Below are 18,668 nucleotides of genomic sequence, written 5' to 3' on the forward strand. Positions count from 1 at the left end.
CCAGTATTGCACCTTACTCCTCTCCTCGATTTGGCTTTTAAAGCTCTTCATGACGTGCTGCCCCCTCTTTCCCGTCTTCTTACACCTTACTCCTCTCCTCCATACTCTGCAGTCTTTTGACACTGACCTCTCTGCTGTTCCTCACATTCGACTTACAACTCTGTACTTTTTCTCTGCCTGCCACCCATGTCCTTCCACGTCTCTGCCTTTTACTTTCCTTGGCTTCCTACAAGTCTCAGCTGAAGTCCGACCTTCTGCAAGAAACCTTTCCCAGTATTCCTTAATCTTAGTACCTTCCCCCTGACACGATCCCTGATTTATCCTGTGTGTATACAGCTTGTTTTTCGCCTTTCTATGTATCCCCAGTACTTAACACAGCTCCCTGCAGGAGGTGCTTGATAAATGCTAGCTAGCTGACTGAACCTTTCTTCCTATTCCTTGGAACCCAGAATTCTCTTGAAGGGTAAAGATTTTGATCCATAAGAAGTGAGTGCTGTAACTTATTAGAGCCTATTTCATGGATCTTCATAAATAAATAAAAATTATTTTAATTGTCATAAAACTCAAAGAAACTTTGCAGTTACACTCCAATATTGGCATTAAAAAAAAAGGCACTTGTGTGAATGGTAAGCTTGCCTTGGACTCAGCAAGATTTGGGTTCAAATTCTGTCTCTTGACATAATTAGCTGTGTAACTCTAAGGGCAACGACTTGAGGACTCAAGAATCTCAAGTCCAAGACTGTCAGTTTCAGACATGCTTCTGAGTTCTCTACATCAATTTAAAAAAAAAAAATTGATCTGAATAAGAAAAATGGAACCAGAAAGTATTAATTATCCACAAGTGAATGACATTCTAGACTTTATACAAGAAAAGCTAAAAAGATAGAACATTGCTCATTAAGAGTAGGAGATAACCTAAAACCATATGGAGTGACAGTAGTGTCAGTGGTGACATAATGGGCATCAGCAGAGTGGTTTCTAGTCTGCAGTGCCATTCAGAAAGATGACAGAGCCTCATTTGTGTTACTAGGCTAGGACTTGAATATTAGACCTATTACATAACAGTATTTTCATTCTTGACAAGGGGCACAGAAATGACTAGATGTATTTAATGTTACTTCCCTCTTTCCTACTTCTTGGTTCCATTTCCTTCCTGGAGCACACCAATTCTTGTGTATACACATTACCCTCCAGGTAGCTCTTGACTCCAAGAGTTCCTTAATAACAGTAAGAGGTGAAGCTGTAGGGAAAAGAAAGTTAGTTGTTAGCACTTAAGTGTCATAGATTTAAGCATTTATTAAGCACATAGTATGTTCCAGGCACTTGGCTGAGTGTTGAGGATTTAAGAAAAAACAAAAACATTCCCTGCTCTCATCATCCAGTCCAGCCCCCTGATATTATATATGAGAAGACTCATTCCCAGAGAGGTTAAGTATCTTGTCCAAGTTATGTGGTTAGAAGTCACAGGATTAAAAATAATAACTAGCATGTATATAGTGCCTACTATGTGTTAGGCATTTTATAATTATTATCTCCTATTGTCCTTAGGACAATCCTGGGAGGTTGATGTGTTGTTATCCCCTTTTACAGATGGGGAAACTGAAGAAGAGTTTTAGTGAGTTGACCAGGGTTGCACTGCGAAGTGTCAGAATTTGAATTTGAATTCTGGTGTGAACCACCTAGCTGCCAGGATTAGAAAGTTACTTCCTCTGATTTTATGAACTCTTTGTCCAAGAATCTGCCTTTTAATCATCTAGAATGCCCTCATGGTTAACACAATTGACTGAATGTGTCCTAGATACTCTAATCCTGGAGGATTCACTTACTAACTTTGTATTTACTTATCTGTGTATGTGTTCACCCCTTTCCTGTCCCATCAGTAGTATGGAAGTTCCTTGAGGACAGGGATTTTTTTTGTAGCCTCAGCTACTAGCATGGGTGCCTGGTACATAGTAGGTACTGAATAAATGATAGGTGGATGAATGAATGCCAAGGACCTTAGAGCACTCAGACAAATTAATGCTGAGTAAGAATTCAGAGAGTATAGAAAGAAGAGAACACTATATGTCTATATCAATGGAAATATGGTGAAGGGAGTCTTTGGTACAAGAAGAATGATTTCTGTTGCATAATGTTTTCAGGTATAAATGGAGTTTTATTATTTTCTCATAGTGATGCCAAGTACCAGCATCTGAATTAAAAGCTAGGTATAAAGAGTAATCGAAGCTGTTTTGTTTTCTGTCAGAGGCAGTGTGAAATAGTTGATGGACATACATTCAAGTAATCATGGGCAAATTGATTAACTTTTTTTTTTTATCTTTTTTGGGGGGTGGGGACAGCTATCGGGGTTAAGTAACTTGCCCAGGGTCACATAGGTGGTAAGTGTCTGAGGCTGGATTTGAACTCCGGTCTTCCTGACTCCAAGGCCAGTGTTTTATCCAGTGTACCACCTAGTTGCCCGAAGTTGATTAACTTCTGAGTCAGTTCCAACAACTCTGTAAGACAAATACCCATGTGCCTGTTTGCAAGACTTTCCCTACCTGAGAATTCCCCACATCTAAAAAGTCATAGACCACACCCAAAAAGAGAGAGAAACAGACAGTTTATGAAAATGCTCATTATTTTTAATTATGAGACATAATTATTACAGAAGGTGAGGGAGTGTGATTTATTTAGTAGATGGTTTACACTGTTAGAATTGAAATCATAGTATAGCTTAGGAGACTCTGGCCCTGCCAATGACTTCGAACAGTTTAAATAGTTTCTTTATTCTCTATTCCTTGCTTTTCCCATCTATAAAATAACATGTAATACTAAATTGATAAACCTACTGATTTCTCTTTATCAAATTTCTTTCTTCCTATATGGATTCAAGTTCTCTAGATATTTTACCTTGCATGCTCATCTCAGGAAAGTGGTTAGAAGGTAGGCATAATTAATTATCTCTACATTCTGAGATAACAGCAGGAAGTTGACACATTTTCCTTGAATTTACTGAGGTCAGTGCTTAAGGCAGGAATAAAATTCAGGTCTTTTGAGTGCTTTACTTCATTGTTTTATCCCATGAGGAGCTTTGAACTAATGACTGTAAAGTAATGTATAGAAATGCCTGCTATGAGTTATCAGTTGCTATACAATAGTATATTTCCTATTCAATTTTGTTTAGCATATAAACCAGAATAGACAAAAGTATGATGTTCAATCACCTTTTTTTCTAGAATGACCTAATTATAAGGGTTTCTTTAATGTGATTTTGGTAACATCTTGGTTAGTGATAAAAATGAATGGGTTCTAACATTAATTATAGTGTCACACTTTTCCTTTACTATATGCTTTAAGAGGTTCAGGTGGGTTTGTACAGATTGAAGTGTTTTAAGGAGGAGGTTCTTGATCTGAATGGTAGTTGGTACAACTCGCTTAACTACTTGGTGTTTTTGTGCACATGGCAGATAATCAGGTACTTTTGTTGCTTATTAATTAAAGAGAATTATAACCAAATCCATGAAGCTTAGCTACAGTGTGGCCTAAATTTCAAGCAGGTGTGTAACCATTTTTTCCTTTCATTTAGTAAATACACAGATTTTGGATTATCTTTCAACAGCAGAAATCAAAATATTTCAGTTTGTTAGAAGTTTGAAATCTTGTGCTTTTTTAACCTTAGAACTACTTCAGATTATTTTATGCATATTAGTCAAAGTCATTCAATATAAACCTTTATCATCTAATCATATGAAGAACTTCTCAAAACTCAAAAGTTTCTGAAGATTTAGGGGCAGCCAAGTGGCTCAGCGAGTAAGAGCACCGGCTCTTGTCCGGATGACCTGGGGATCAAATCCGGGCTCAGATACTTAGCACCACACCCAGAAATAACTGGCCGTGTAACCTTGAGCAAGTTACTTAACCCCGATTGCTTTTAAAAAAAAGTTTCTGAAGATTTAAAATTACTGAATCTTTTTTTGGGGGGTTAAGTAACTTGCTCAAGGTTACATGGCCAGTTATTTCTGGGTGTGGTGCTGAGTGTCTGAGCCCGGGATTGGATCTCCAGGTCGTCCCAACATTGGAGCCGGTGCTCTTACTCGCTGAGCCACCTGGCTGCCCCTTGAATCTTTTGATAAATACATAATCATTATTCACAGTCATCTTATGTAGCTAAAGCTTAGAGGTGTGAGGTTTCTGCATTAAGCTGATAGTTGAGACCCTCATTTTGTTATACTGCTTGAAAATGTTTAATCAGAAAAGAAGTCTTGGTAAAGCTGGCCCTCTTTTATTCCACTTGAGTATACTAGATTAAATTATTGGAAAATATACAGCTAATATCACTCATATGTTCTCTGGTCTGCGGCGAAATACTGTTATGTAATTAGAAGAATAGTACACAGCTCGTGCCTTACCAGTGATCGATAAGCTATGTGATCTTGAGTGTACTTTATATGCATTTGGAATTTTATTTAAAGGAGTTTATTATTGTTATCACAAAAAACGTTCCTTTAAACAAACCAATTTGGGAAGAGTCTGGTGCTGGGAATTAAATGTTAAAAATGGCTTATTAAAGATCAAGAATATCAAAAGAATCAATTTTTTTTTTAATGTAAAAGAAGGTGGTCTAGCAGTACCAAATCTTAGCTGTATTATAAGACAATAATTATCTAAACCATCAGGTACTGGCTAAGAGATAAAATAGTAGATCAGTGGAATAGAGTAGATACACAATAGCAAATGATTATAGTAACCTCATATTTTAGAAATGTAAAGATATAAGCTTTGGTGATAAGAATTCACCATTTGGTTTTGTTTTTTTTTAATGTTGGGAAAACTGGAAAGCAGTTTGGTAGAAACTAGCTATATACCAATACCTCACATAAGCTACATGACCTAGACATAAAAGGAGATATCATAAGTGAATTAGGAGAATGTAGAACATTTTACCTATCAGATTTATGGATAACTGGAATTTATGAACAAACGAGATTGAGAGTATTGTGAGATATAAAATGGATAGGTTTGATTACATTAAAAAAGTTTTGTACAAATAAAACCAACATAGCCAAGATCGTGAGGAAAGTAGAAAATTGGGGGAAAATGTTTATAGACAGCCTCATAGCTCAAATATATAGAGGACTTTATCATATTTATAAGAATAAGATCCATCCCCCAATTGATAAATGATCAAAGGATATGAACAGGCAGTTTTTGGAAGAAGGTATCAAAGATACATATGTGGCTGAAAAAGTTGTGGTATATGTTTGTAATGGAATACTATCGTGCAAAAAGCAGGCTGATTCCAGAAAAATTTGGAAAGACTTAAACGAACTAATGCAAAGTGAAGTGAGCAGATTGAGGACAGCATTGCACACAGTTACAGCAATACAGCAGTAACAGTGATCATCTGTGAATGGCTTGGCTATTCTCAGCAATACAATGATCCAAGACAGTTCCAAAGGACTCATGATGAAAATATCCACCTCCAGAGAAAGAGCCTGAATGCAGATCAAAGCATATTATTTTTTCACTTTATTTTTTTTCTATGATTCTTTTTCCTTTGGGTCTGTCTTCTTTCTCAACATGAATAATATGGTCATATGTTTTGCATAATTAAGCATGTAATCTGTATCCAGTTGCTTACCATCTCATAGAGGAGGGGAGTGAGGAAGAGAGAAAATTTGGAACTCACATTTTTTATAAAATGTTAAAAATTATCTTTATTATATATATATAGGGGGAAAATAAAATATTTTAGGAAGCTATATATAGTTGTGAAAAATGCTTTAAATCATCAGTTAGAGAAATGCAAATTACAATAACTTTGAGATACTATCTCATACCTATCAGATTGGTTAAAATGTTAGAAGTGGAAAATGACATTTTGTAGGGGATTTGGAAAAGCTGGAATACTAAGACAGTGTTGGTGGAACTGTGAACTCATCCAACCATTTTGGAAAGCAATCTAGATTTATGCCCAAAGAGTTATAAAACTGTGTATACCCTTTGACCCAGCAATATCACCTTTAGGTCTATTTCCCAAGGTGATCAGGAAAAATGGAAAAAAACTTAAATGTTCCACAGTATTTATAGCAGCTCTCTTTGTGGTGTCAAAGAACAGGAAATTGAGGGGATACCCATCAATTGGGGGTGACTGAATAAGTTGTGGTATATGATTGTGAAGGTATTTATATTTTGTACTATAAGAAATGATCGGATTGATTTTAGGAAAACATGGAAGGACTTGCATGAAATAATGCAGAGTGAGACTAGCAGAACTAAGAGAACATTATATACAGTAACAGCAATATCGTTTGAAGAGTAACTATACAGTAAACAACTAAGCTATTCTGAATAATATGAATATTCAGATCAACTACAAAGTACTTATGAAGGAAGATGTTCTCCACTTCCAGAGAAAGAACTGACAAAAGGAAGTATGTATTGCATGGTTTCGTGTGTGTGTGTGTGTGTGTGAAATGGTGGCCTTCTTTAGTGTGGGGTTGGGAGAGAGGAATACAGCTCAGAATTCAAAATGTAACAAAATAAGTAAATATTTTAGGTAGCACAGTGAGTAAGAGCATCAGCTCCAGTGTTGAGAAGACCTGGAGATCGAATCCTGGGCTCAGACACTTAGCACCCACCCAGAAACACCTGGCCGTGTAACCTTGAACAAGTTACTTAACCCCAATTGCTTAGGGGTGGCCAGGTGGCTTAGCGAGTAAGAGTACTGGCTCCGGTGTTGGGACGACCTGGAGATCGAATCCCGGGCTCAGACACTCAGCACCACACCCAGAAATAACTGGTCGTGTAACCTTGAGCAAGTTACTTAAACCTGATTGCTTTAAAAAAAAAATAGTGACTTATTAAAAAACTATCTCAATTTTCTTTTTAAAAAATATTTTATTGATCTTAATTTTTTTAACATTTCCATCAAGTTATCCCCAATGACCCCACCCCCCAAGTTAAGTTTCTCATCATAAATAAGTATAGCCAAGCAAAACAAATCAACACATTGGCCATATCTGAAAATTTTCTACCGAATTTTGCACCTCTGGTCTGGTGGTGTTAGATTCAAAAAGAAACAAGGCCACTAAACCATAAATATGGATCCCTGCAGCATATTGACTTAGAAAACCACATATTAATATTATGTCAGCTTTATTTTGTTGTTGTTGTTGTTAAATATTTCCAAGTTACATTTTAATCTGGTTCATGCTGCATTCCACAAGTGTTGCCCCCCAATGGTCCTAGTGTTTAATGCATCTGCTTTCTAGTCTATTACCTTCACTTGAAAAGGGAGAGACATGCTTTACCATCAGTTCTAATGAAAGAGTGATTGGTCACTGCATTGATCAGAGTTCTAAAGTTTTTCAATGTTGTTTTCTTTTGTTAATATGGTCATTGTATAAATTGTTTTCCTGATTTCTGCTCATTTTTTTCTGTATCAAATCATTTAAAGCCTTCCTAAGAGTCTGTAAATTCCTCGTATTTGTCATTTTTTGCAGTGCAATATTCCATTACATTCATTTACCCTAATTTGTTCAGCTATTCCCAAATCAGTGCTTCTGTTTTTGTGTTTGTTTTTTAATATTACAGAAAGTGCTGCTATAAATATTGTTTTGTATATGAACCTTTCCCTCTGTCTTAGAACACCTTGGTGTATTTTCCTACCAGTGCTAGTGAATCAAAGGGTATGTATGTATAGAGTTTAGCAGGGCTTTTCTTTGGTCTGTTTATGAATTGTTTCCCATAATCCATTACAATTTTCTTAAGAACAGAGCTAGTTGTTTAAGAAAAATGCTATTGCCAGTCATGGTGACACATATCTGTAATCCCAGTTATCAGGGATGGCAGATCTCTTTTGAGTTCAATGGTTCAGAGTTGCCATGGGCTAAACTGAGTAGGTATCCATACTAAGCCCAGCGTCAATAGAGCGAACCCCCTAGCAAAGGGATACCTGGTTGTCTAAGGAGAGATAAATCCAACCATGTTGGAAAAGAAGCAGGTCAAAACTCCAGTGCCATTCAGTAGTAGGACCAGGCCAGTGAGCAACCCTTGTACTTCCAGCCTGGAAGAGATAGGGGAACTTCCTCATAAAAAGAGAAAAAGAGACACAAGTCAGTCCATTTCACTGGCTTTAAGTTCCTGCCAGAGATGTAATGTGGTTTAACCACTGTTCAAAGAATACAACAGTTCCATGCTGGAGAAGTTACTTGTCTTTGAAGTTATTCTTTTAAGATCTGAATGCCATGTATAATATAAGGTATGAACTATAAGCACATGACTTATCTTTTAACAAACCTGCCAGAACTTTTATATCTAAATGAGTTCTGTCCTGTTCGGATTAACCATTATTGGAAGAATATATACTTAATCTTATGATGCTGCAGTTGCTCAGATAGGTTCAGCATTCAGCTTTTTTGGATACCCTTCAGAGCCTGTGGCATATTCTTTTGAATATCTTTAGTGGTTTAAAAGAAATTAAGTGGATTTCATTTATTTATTTATTTGGAAACAGCCAAAAGTTATTTGGAGTCAATAAGATTGGTAACAAGTTGGGAAATACAACCATTTTGCAGTTAACACAAAGTGTAACTGTTAAGTAGTGTCAGGTTTTCACATGAGGCTTGTAAACTGGTTCTGACTAAAGTTCCAAAACTATTTTAAGCATCATTAGAATAAGGTGAATATCTTAAAGAATACCATTCTTTTAGACAAGTGAGATGTACTTAGGACTCTTTTGAAGCTATTGTTTAGAGCAAGAGGACAAAGGAAGGTCCTGGCCTACTATTTGGGCCAGATGTTATCATAATGGATGGCCAAGAGAAATCCGGGAAACTCAACTGCAGTTTTGCTTCTTTGCTGTGTGCGCAAGGGAATATGCTTCAGTCTGGAAATGGTAGGACAAATGTCATTAAGCAAGTAGCAGATCCTGAGCTGGTGATCTAAATGAGGTCATATCTCTTGGCCTGAACAAATTATATATCGGGCCCTAAAATATCTGGCAGGTGAAATCACTGAACTGTTGTCAGTGATCTTTGAAGAATTCAACCAACATTTATTAAGCAGCAAAAGACTATGTTTGGCACTGGATAATAATAGCTTACATTCATAGCTTACAAAGTTCTTTCAACATACTTGTCATTTCATTCTCGGAACAATCCTGGTTGGTAGTACAACTATTATTATTCCTATTTTGTGTAAGTGGAAACTTAAGTATTAGCTAGATAGTGACTTGTCCAGATCACACATCCAGTAAGTGACAAAGCTGGGAACTCAGGCCTAGGTCTTCTAGGGCTAAGTCTGTGTTCTTCCCACCGTGCCTCACTTTATTGCAGAATTGGAATCATGAAGAATAGACATAGTGTTGAAAGATTAGAAATGAATAGTTATTGCTCCAATTTTTTTAAGGGGAAAAAGGTACTTTGACAAATTATAAACAGGCGAGCTTGACTTCCATCCCCAGCAGAATGCTAGAATAGATCATTAAAAGTATGATTTTTGAGTATATAGAAAGAAAATCAATAGTTACTAGGACACTAAGGACAAAATATGTTAAACTAATCTCATTTCCTTTTTTTTAAATATATTTTGGACATTATTAGACTATCAAGTCAGGGAAATTCTGTAGGTACATATGAATTTCAGATAGGCATTTGACAAAGTTTCTCAGCTTTGTAAACATGATAGAGAAATTTGAGTTCAATAGTAGTGTCATTACATGGGTTTAGGCCTGAAAGGAGATTGTTAGTGGCATGCTATAAGGCATATTCTACCCACTCCCTGTTCTTTTCAACATTTTCCTCAGCGATTTGTATGAGAACTTGCAAAAAGCCATAGATGACATGCTTAAATTCATAAGAGGAAACTGGGAGATGCGTGACAAAGATTCTAAAAATATCTGATTGTACTGTAATACAGTTATCTTTCCACATTGCCCTTAGCAACCCCCATCCCTTATCCCTCTAGCAATCTGGAAGACCTATAAAATTTTTGCCACCACCCCCAGCTTTATACCAGAGAAGAAGTCTGAATTTTTTCTTTTTCTTTTATGGGGTGTTTACAATCCCTTATTGAAAAATTTGGATTATTTGTTCATAGGCTTGTCATGACATCTGTGACTTCTGCAAAACTCCCAAAGAATTCCCATTTCTTATGTCAGGGCTACATCTGTGCTTTACCAGTACTATCTAAAGAATGATCTATTTTGTTTTAGTAGGTAGCATCCTCTAATTTTTATTAAAAGTTATACATTTTAAGAAAATTCAAATCTAAAGTACAATTTGTAAAATGTAGTTATAAAGTTATTCTGCCTTAGGTTACTTTGCTATAGTGCCATTAAACAGTAATTGAGATAACCAAAAGCTTCATATATTATAATTTTTAAAGTTGCTATGGTTGATTTCTTGTGATATTTATACATAAATGAAATAAATTTTCTGACTATAATATACTGTATGAACATTATTCTTTTGCACAAGTATTTAAAGGCATGTCTATGGTTATAAGTTTACAGTATGATATAGTCATTCATTTGGCACCTGCTTTGATTTCATGTCTTTTTAATAATTGATGAACATTATTTTCCAGGTACCATCATATAACTGTTCACTTGCAGGTATTATGTAATGATGTTACTTAGCTTCATTGAAATTATTAGTATTTCTTTAAATTGCACTATATACTGCTCACATGTAAATGGCATAATTGGCTTATCAGGATAATTTGCATTTTGAATTCTTTCTCATGCATAAGTTAAAAGAACATTTTAATGATTGGAATTCTGTTCTAGTTATAATTAGATTCTCTGTCAAATTTGTGTCTGTAAAACCTGCCCATTTGTAGACCAAATAAACCATTTCTTTCCTGAAAAGATCTTTTGAAGTATGTGTTCATTTACAGTACTCTGTGTCCTCTAATCTCAGTATTTCACCTTGATCATTGAAAATAAATAAAAATTTGACATGTACTCGAAATCTAATGAAAGCCATTCAGAGGTCCTGAGTGAATGAAACATAGCTTTAGATGTTTCTTAGATTTTTCATGGAAATTTGTGGGTTTTATTTATAGCATTTGGAGGTAGAGGAATGCATGGGGAAAAAGAAGAGTGCATATTAATTACAAATAGAGTGTCATCATAGGTTGATCATAGGTAGAATAAAGGAGAGAACAGATGTTGGGTGAAGCCTTTGAAAATTTAAGCTGTAGGTAAATGTTTTTATAAGGCTAAAGATTTTTATAGGCCATTTAAAGGACTACAAAATTGTTTCTAATTCAGTATCTCAAGGCAGGATGCCAGAGTTTCTGACTATGCTTTAAGTTAATATGTCTGGAAGTACTCACTTGATTGTTTGGGGTACTTTTTTTTTTTTTCACTAATGCCATCTCCTCCAGTCCAGTATCTGGAGTGTGTGCATGAACTCAAATCTTCCCTGCTTTCTATTGATTACTACATTGAGGCCGCCAGTTTAATTAACCTATAGTCAGAAGCATAAGACTAGAGTAGGAAATATCCTGTTGTTTTTTTGCATAGATTGCCACTTTCTGGGGATATTGGAGAAAGGATTCTGGTTTAAGTACAGATTGGATTAGGTGGCCCTTGAAGTCTCTTCAGCACTGAGATACTGTAATATACTAGAAACAGGTAGGCATATAACATGAGGTAGCTAATGGCAACATAACTGTCTAGTTGAACTGAGTTATCTCATTAGGTGCTATTTGTCTTGGGTTCATTTTTAGTACTTTTTAAAATCAGGATCATTAAGGAAAAATAGCACTTAAAGACAGTGTTGTTGAGAATGAGAGTGTTAACATTACATCACACTAAGTTGATAGGTAGTGTGAATGTTGATGTACATAGGTTGAGGGACTTAGTGAAGTTATAGAGAAGAAATAAAAATAATATTATTTCTGGAAGGATGGATACTATATAAGGGAGAAAATAAAAATTAGAAATTCTGGCATAGTTCATTAACATAAAAGCATTTATTATTCATATGCCATTCGCAAAGCATTTTGCTAGGTACTGGGAAAGAGAGTAGATAAACACTATCCTCTTCCTCCTGTAACTTACACTGTAGTAGAGGGATAATACCTATGATGTGAGTCTGCCAGAGGTACAAAAAAATGCTGGGTGAAGTTTGAAAAGGGAAAGATAATTAATAACTGGAGGAATTAAGAAAGCTTCCTGGAGGAGGTACTATCTGAGTTGGGACTTAAGGGATAGGAATTCAGTGAAGGGGAAAACAGAGAGAACAGTGTAAACAAAGGGAAGAAAAGATGTTTATATGAGGTATAGTTAGTAGGCCTGGTTGTTTGGGGTGAAGAGGACGTGGGGAGGAGGGATGTAAGATAAAGCTGCAAAGATTGGTGCAACATTTTGGATTTTCAGTGGTTGGTAGATAGTAGGAAACCACTGGAGTGTTTTGACAGAGTAGAGACATGATCCAGTCTGTGCACAAGGACTTTTTCGGTGCCTGTGTTAAACTCTAGGGCTAGAAAAATAAAACAACAACCCCTGCCTCTTAAGGATTTAGTAACTAATTTACTGAGGGAGTTAAAGAAAAATCAAAGATGACTCCTAAGTGTTGAAGCCCATGTGAATGGCAGAATGATGATTTCATCTGTAGAAATAAAGAGAAAGGTCAGGATTTTGGGAAGGGGGGAAAGAGAGAGAGAATGAATTCAGTTTTGAACAGAACATGTTGGGTTTGATGTGCAAGAAGGATATTCAAGTAGAGAGATCAGTAAACTGTAAATGCAGGACTGGACCTCAGAGGATAGATTAGTCTGTGTATATAGATTTGGGAGCCCCTTCATAAAGTGAAGCTCTGAGAGTAGTTGAGACATTCCCTTCTCCTTTCCAATTTCCCGCCCTTTTATTAATCTGGTAGTAGTATGAAGAATGGATTGGAGAAGAACAGAATGGAGGCAGGTGGTAAGGAGAGCCTGTACTAATGGCCATGGAAAGGAGTAAAAGGAGAGGATAGACTTTAAAGAAAACCAACAGGACTCAGTAACTTATTGGTTGTGAGAGATGAGGTATAAGGTAGAATCTGAGTTAACAACAAAATTACTCCTGAAAAAAGGCAGAAAGAGAAACAAGTTTGGAGGGAGAAAGATCAGTTTACTTTTAGACATATTGAATTTGAGTTGCTAACTAAACATTCATTCGGAAGTGTCTCTTAGAGTAGTAGTTCTGAAACACAAATCAAAATTAGAGAGATTTTATGATCATGTGCATTAACTTGAAGCCATGTAAGATTGCCCAGTGAGAAAGTAATGAGAGAAGAGAACTGAGGACAGAAGAACCTTGGGAATGCTGACATTAAAGCATAGGCAGAAGAACCAGAAAAAGAACACTTAGCAGTGGGTGGGATATCAGGTGTGGGGCAGCTGGGTGGCACAGTGGATAGAGTGCTGGGCCTGGAGTCAGAAAGACTCATCTTCCTAAATTCCAATGTACTAGCTGTGTGACCCTAGGTAAGGCACTTAACCCTGTTTACCTCAGTTTCCTCATCTGTAAAATGAGCCGGAGAAAGAAACAGCGAACCACTTTTTGCCAAGAAAACTCCAAATGGGGTCACGAAGAGTCAGACACAACTAAAAAACAACTAAACAACAACAAAATGACAGATATCTTGGAAAGTAAACTATGGAGCAACAAGACTACAACAAAAGATAGTTTAGCGCTGCACAGTTCATGGAAGCTGTTTAGAAATCCCAAGAGAGGGGCGGCCAGGTGGCTCAGCCAGTAAGAGCACGGGCTCCAGTGTCGGGATGACCTGGATCAAATCCGGGCTCAGATACTCAGCACCACACCCAGAAATAACTGGCCGTGTAACCTTGAGCAAGTTACTTAACCCCGATTGCTTTAAAAAAAAAAAAAAAAGAAATCCCAAGAGATAGCCTGGCATTTATTTGCAGGAAACAAAACAATGTAAGGTTCTTTTCCCTCCCCCACTTCTACCCCCCTCCCAAGGTGCTACAAATTAGTGGAAAGCAATACTTCATTTTTCCTTTCTTGAATAGTGTAGCATAGCAGGTCTAGGTACCATAGCATGGAAGAATGAAGAAAAATTGAGGTTCAGGATAGCCATCCCAAAATGGAAAGAAAAGTTTATGGGGAATATTAAGAACACCAACAAATCAATGTTTAAGAATATCTTATGCTGATGGAAGGAAAGGGAGGTTGGGGGACGGACTGCAAGTGGCAAACACTTGCTGAGGAACAATTAGGTATAATGTGAATGAAAAGGAAAAACATAGGCTTAATTGAGGAAAGTTTCTGATGGTACAGTTAGGTTGGTGAGTTACAAGTGGAAGAAGCCCAGTTTTTATTATTCAGAAGTTGATTCCCCATTGCAATTGATGTTATACTATTGGAAACCCTTCTGTATTTTAGAAAATAGATTGATTTGCACCCCTGATCTTTTCATATATCAAGTTCTAGGATGCATTCCCATAAAATCCTTTTTCTTTTCCTTACCGTTCCAAAGCCATCTGTTTTTCTTTTTTTAACTCCCTCAAAACCCATTGAATACATTAAAGTTCTGAAGGGACATTTGCTTCTTCTCCTATTAAAATGTTAGCACAACATCATCACATAACCTCTTCCAGTTGCTCAAGTAAATAGACCTCTCTAGAAAGTTTCTTGGGACTCTTGTTTGCATTTCAAAGTTTCTCCCCAGCTCTGATGTTTTTTTTTTTTAATAGAAATTCTTGAAAGTTTTTTATTCCATTAAAGTTCCATTTTCCTTGGTAAGATTATACCTTTGCAGAGTAAATCTTTCTTGTTTGTAAGCCTGTATCTCCCCAAGTCACCCTGGATCACAACCTATGCCTCATCCTTGACTCTTCATTCTTATCCCTATATCCAATCAGCAGTTTAAGTCCTTTTAATTCTACCTTTGCAACATCTTGTATATCAACACCCTGATACAGGCTCTTAGCACCCTGATATCACCCTATTCAGTATTTTCCAGTGACTCTGTTGTTATCTCCAGGATCAAAAATAATATCCTTCCTTTGGCTTTTAAAGCCCTTCGTAACCTGGCACTTGAAAGATGTTTCGGTCTTCTTGAATCTTACCCTTCTCCACATATTCTCCAATCCCTTGATACTGGCTTTCCTTGTTGTTCCTCACACAAGTTATTCCATGTCCTGACTCCATGTATTCTCATGTGTCTGTTTTCTGTGCCTGGAATTCTTTTTCTTCATCTCCGCCTCTTGGCTTCCCCGGCTTCCTTGAGATCTCAGCTAAAATCTCACTCTCTTCCTAGTCCTTAATGTTAGTGACTTCCCTCTCATAGTTATCCTGCATGTATCTGGACGTAGTTTGCGTGTTGTCTTCCCTAAGACTGTGAGCTCTGTGAGAGCAGGGAATTGTTTTTACATTTCTTTATTGCCTCCAGTACTTTGTACAGTTCCTGACACATAGCAAGTGCGTAATAAATGCTTGTTGACTTGTTCACTTCTTCCACATTTTCTACCTTTTTTTCTTGGTATTTCTTGTCTTGTGGAGTCATTGATTTCTGTTTGATCTCTTCTAGTTTTCAGAAGGTTTGTTACATAGATAAAAGTTTACCACTTTCTCTTTGAAAAAAGTTTTTATTCCAATTCTTTCCTGTAGAGCTTTTTTTTTTAATCTCTTTCCTCATTTCTAGGTGATCATGTAGTCTTTGTTGAAAAATCAACAAAGTTTTGGAGTTGTTTTTCTTTTTGGTTTATATTTGCTTTTTAGTTTGTGCTTCCAGTTGTTATGGAGTTACTCTCTCCCAAACTCTGGTGGTCTCTTCTCTCTAGCTTTAGTTCCTAAAGTGGAGCTTTGTCCCAGATTGGGACCACACCTCCCATTTTCACTTTTTGGCATGTTGGTTGGCTTTGCTTTTGGTGTAGACCTTAGTCACCTGGGTTACGCTGACCTCCAACTGCCTCCCAGAATTAAGGAACTAAGAGTATTTCTTAAGTGCCTACCACATGCCTGGGACTGTGTGAAGTGCTTTACAACTATTATCTTATTTGATCTTCACAACCCAACTGGGAGGTTAGAGCTATTATTATTCCTATTTTACTGTTGAGGAAACTGAGTCAAACAGATATTAAATGATTTGCTCAAGGTCACACAGCTAGTGTCTGAGTCTAAATTTGAACTCAGGTCTTCTTGACCCCAGCCCCAATGCCATCTGGCTGCTCCCTGGGTCTTTGAGGGTCATTTCTTATTCCTTTTAAATATATAATAGTTTCATGTAAATGTATTTTTTCCCTTTTTTACAATTAATTGTACATGATTCGAGCTTACCAGAAAGTTTTCCACATAAATCTGTTTACCTGTATGTGACCTGTTTTAAAGGATGGTATCAAATAGTAATTTCCTAATTACATTTGGATAGAGGAATATCAGTAAAGCTAGTGTGGCTGGACTACTGAATTCAAGAAGGGAAATAATTATAATAAGCCTGTAACACTAGGTTGAGGAGCAAGTTGTGAATTACTTTAAATGCCAGAGAAGTTTTGTATTTTATCCTCTTTGATCCTAGAGTCTTTGGAGATTCTTGAGTAAAGGAATTACATGTTTAGAGCTGTACTTCAGTTAAATCATTTCCATAGCTGTATAGAATAGGGATTGGAGAAGGGGAGAAAGCCACTGAGGCTGGGAGATCAGTTAGGAGGCCACTGTCAACAGTCCAGGCAAAAGCTGGACCAAAGTGGTATTTGTGTCTGTGTGGAAAGAAGGTGAGAGATGGGAAATGGCAAAGACACAATTTGGTAACTATGTGGGTGTAATGAAAGTGAGGAGGTGTAATGTAATGCCAAGGAAAGGCAACTTCCCAAGGTTCAAAATACCAGCATAGGTGCTCTCCATTTTATTCAGTGACAAAGTAAGAACAGAGAAGGTCAAAACATGACATCATTCAAAATACAGCATTTACTAAGTGTGATTAAATAATCTCCAAGTACTACCCCACCCCAGGACCTTCCATTCATTCAATCAATTACAAAGTCCCTGTTCTAAATACTACTCCACCCCTAGGCTGTACCTTCATTTAGTCCACCACAAAGCCCCTCTACTCAAATGGAGATTAGTTTCCAATCTAAGTAAAGTACATTCATTTGTTCAACCATAGAACACAAAAAGGTCAAAAGTTCCCTACCCCTGGATCACAATTGAATCTACCCCAGAGTTACATCAAGTTTAAGCACAGCACTTAATACCCAAATGGAGGTCTTTTCTTCATCTTGACAAGAGGCAAGTTCTCAGCAATCTTAGTTCCTGGAGAGACAAGGCTTATTAGCAAGGCCACAAGATACATTGCCAGTCCCTTCATTAATTCATCCTCTGTCTGTAGGACAGTCCTAGAACCCCTGAAAACATTAGCAAAACCCTCTCCCGGGATTTCTGTAAACATACAACAAGAAAATCCTTCTTCAGGGCTTCTGAACCAACAGAAAGGTTCCCGGACCCCTGCAACAACAGCACTGTCCTTCACCAGTGGACAGTATTCACTCTGTCTGCAGGACAGTCTCCAGACCCCTGCAACAACAGCACTGTCCTTCACCGGTGGACAGTATTCACTCTCTGTCTGCAGGACAGTCTCAGGGCTTCTTAGCCAACAGCCAGGTTCCAGGACTTCTTCAACAGGACTGTCTTTCACCAGTGGACAAATCTGGCAAAACAACATCAAAACAGACAAAGGACCAGCAAAACAGCCATGTCTCCTCAGTCCTTGGTAGCTCAGGGAGCAGGTCTAAAAAGTCCAGGGCAATTCAAAGTGGCCCCCCAGCAATTCTCTCAGTCTCTCTCTGCCTCCATGAGGTGCTGCTTCCAAAAAAGTTCTTCTGCCTCTCTCTTGTCTCTCCAAATCACCAGCTCCTCCCAGTTCAGGACTCTCTTTTCACATCAACAAGTCCATCCCACAGGTGGGATTAACAAGCTCTGGGTTTTAACACAATCAATTTGAAAACCAAGCCAATACAGGGGAATCTTTATATTCCATTACTATCACAGGAGGTGGGGACTATTAAGAGCAGTGAAGAAGAAGAATTTCAACAGAAATAGGGGAAATTTGGAGGGGAGAAAGGGAGTACTTTGGAGGAAAGATAATGTAAAGGTAATCATCCACACCTAATCATCACACGAGCTTGAGTTACACCTAAAATCAAAAGGAGGGAAGGGTGACTTTTCCTCTTTCCCAGATTTCACCACATAACTGTTGCACCCTAGTTTGTTTTTTGTTGTTTGGTTAGGGGTTTTTTTCCCCATGTCCAAAAATTGGTTTATAACCTTACATCTTGTACTCATTGCATGGGATAATTCTGTTCATCACACCACTTAAAAGATAAATAGCAGCGGTGTATTCACCAGTGACATATAGATAAGCATTTCTCTCTCATGCATTTCTAGCCTATAATTCTCAGCACACCCTCATTGTCAGTATATTTTCAAAAGCCAACTTTGTGGTTTGTTTAGAGTACTGTAGTCCTAAAGGTATTGTCACTCAGCCCAATGAAGAGCCATAGGTGCAAGGGGAGTTGGCGGGCAGGTGAAGCTTCCGTGAGTAAGTCGAGTGATATAATAAGATTTGCATCTTCCTGCACTTGTTAAACTGTACCTTTTGTCTGCCCACAGTACATTAATGTACTGTGTACATCTCTTTCTGATTATGGGTAAATATAAAAACTATTCT

General features: G+C 37.3%; 1 protein-coding gene across 1 annotated transcript in view; it reads left to right on the forward strand.

The window, feature by feature from the left end:
- Positions 1-18,668, forward strand: part of GORASP2 (golgi reassembly stacking protein 2) — a 47,336-nt gene that overhangs the window by 987 nt on the left and 27,681 nt on the right. The window lies entirely within an intron of this gene.

The sequence above is a fragment of the Petaurus breviceps genome, unplaced genomic scaffold, assembly GCF_028583685.1.
Source record: "Petaurus breviceps papuanus isolate PSGF00001 unplaced genomic scaffold, PetGlider_PUasm1.0 91133, whole genome shotgun sequence".
NCBI classification, from domain to species: domain Eukaryota; kingdom Metazoa; phylum Chordata; class Mammalia; order Diprotodontia; family Petauridae; genus Petaurus; species Petaurus breviceps.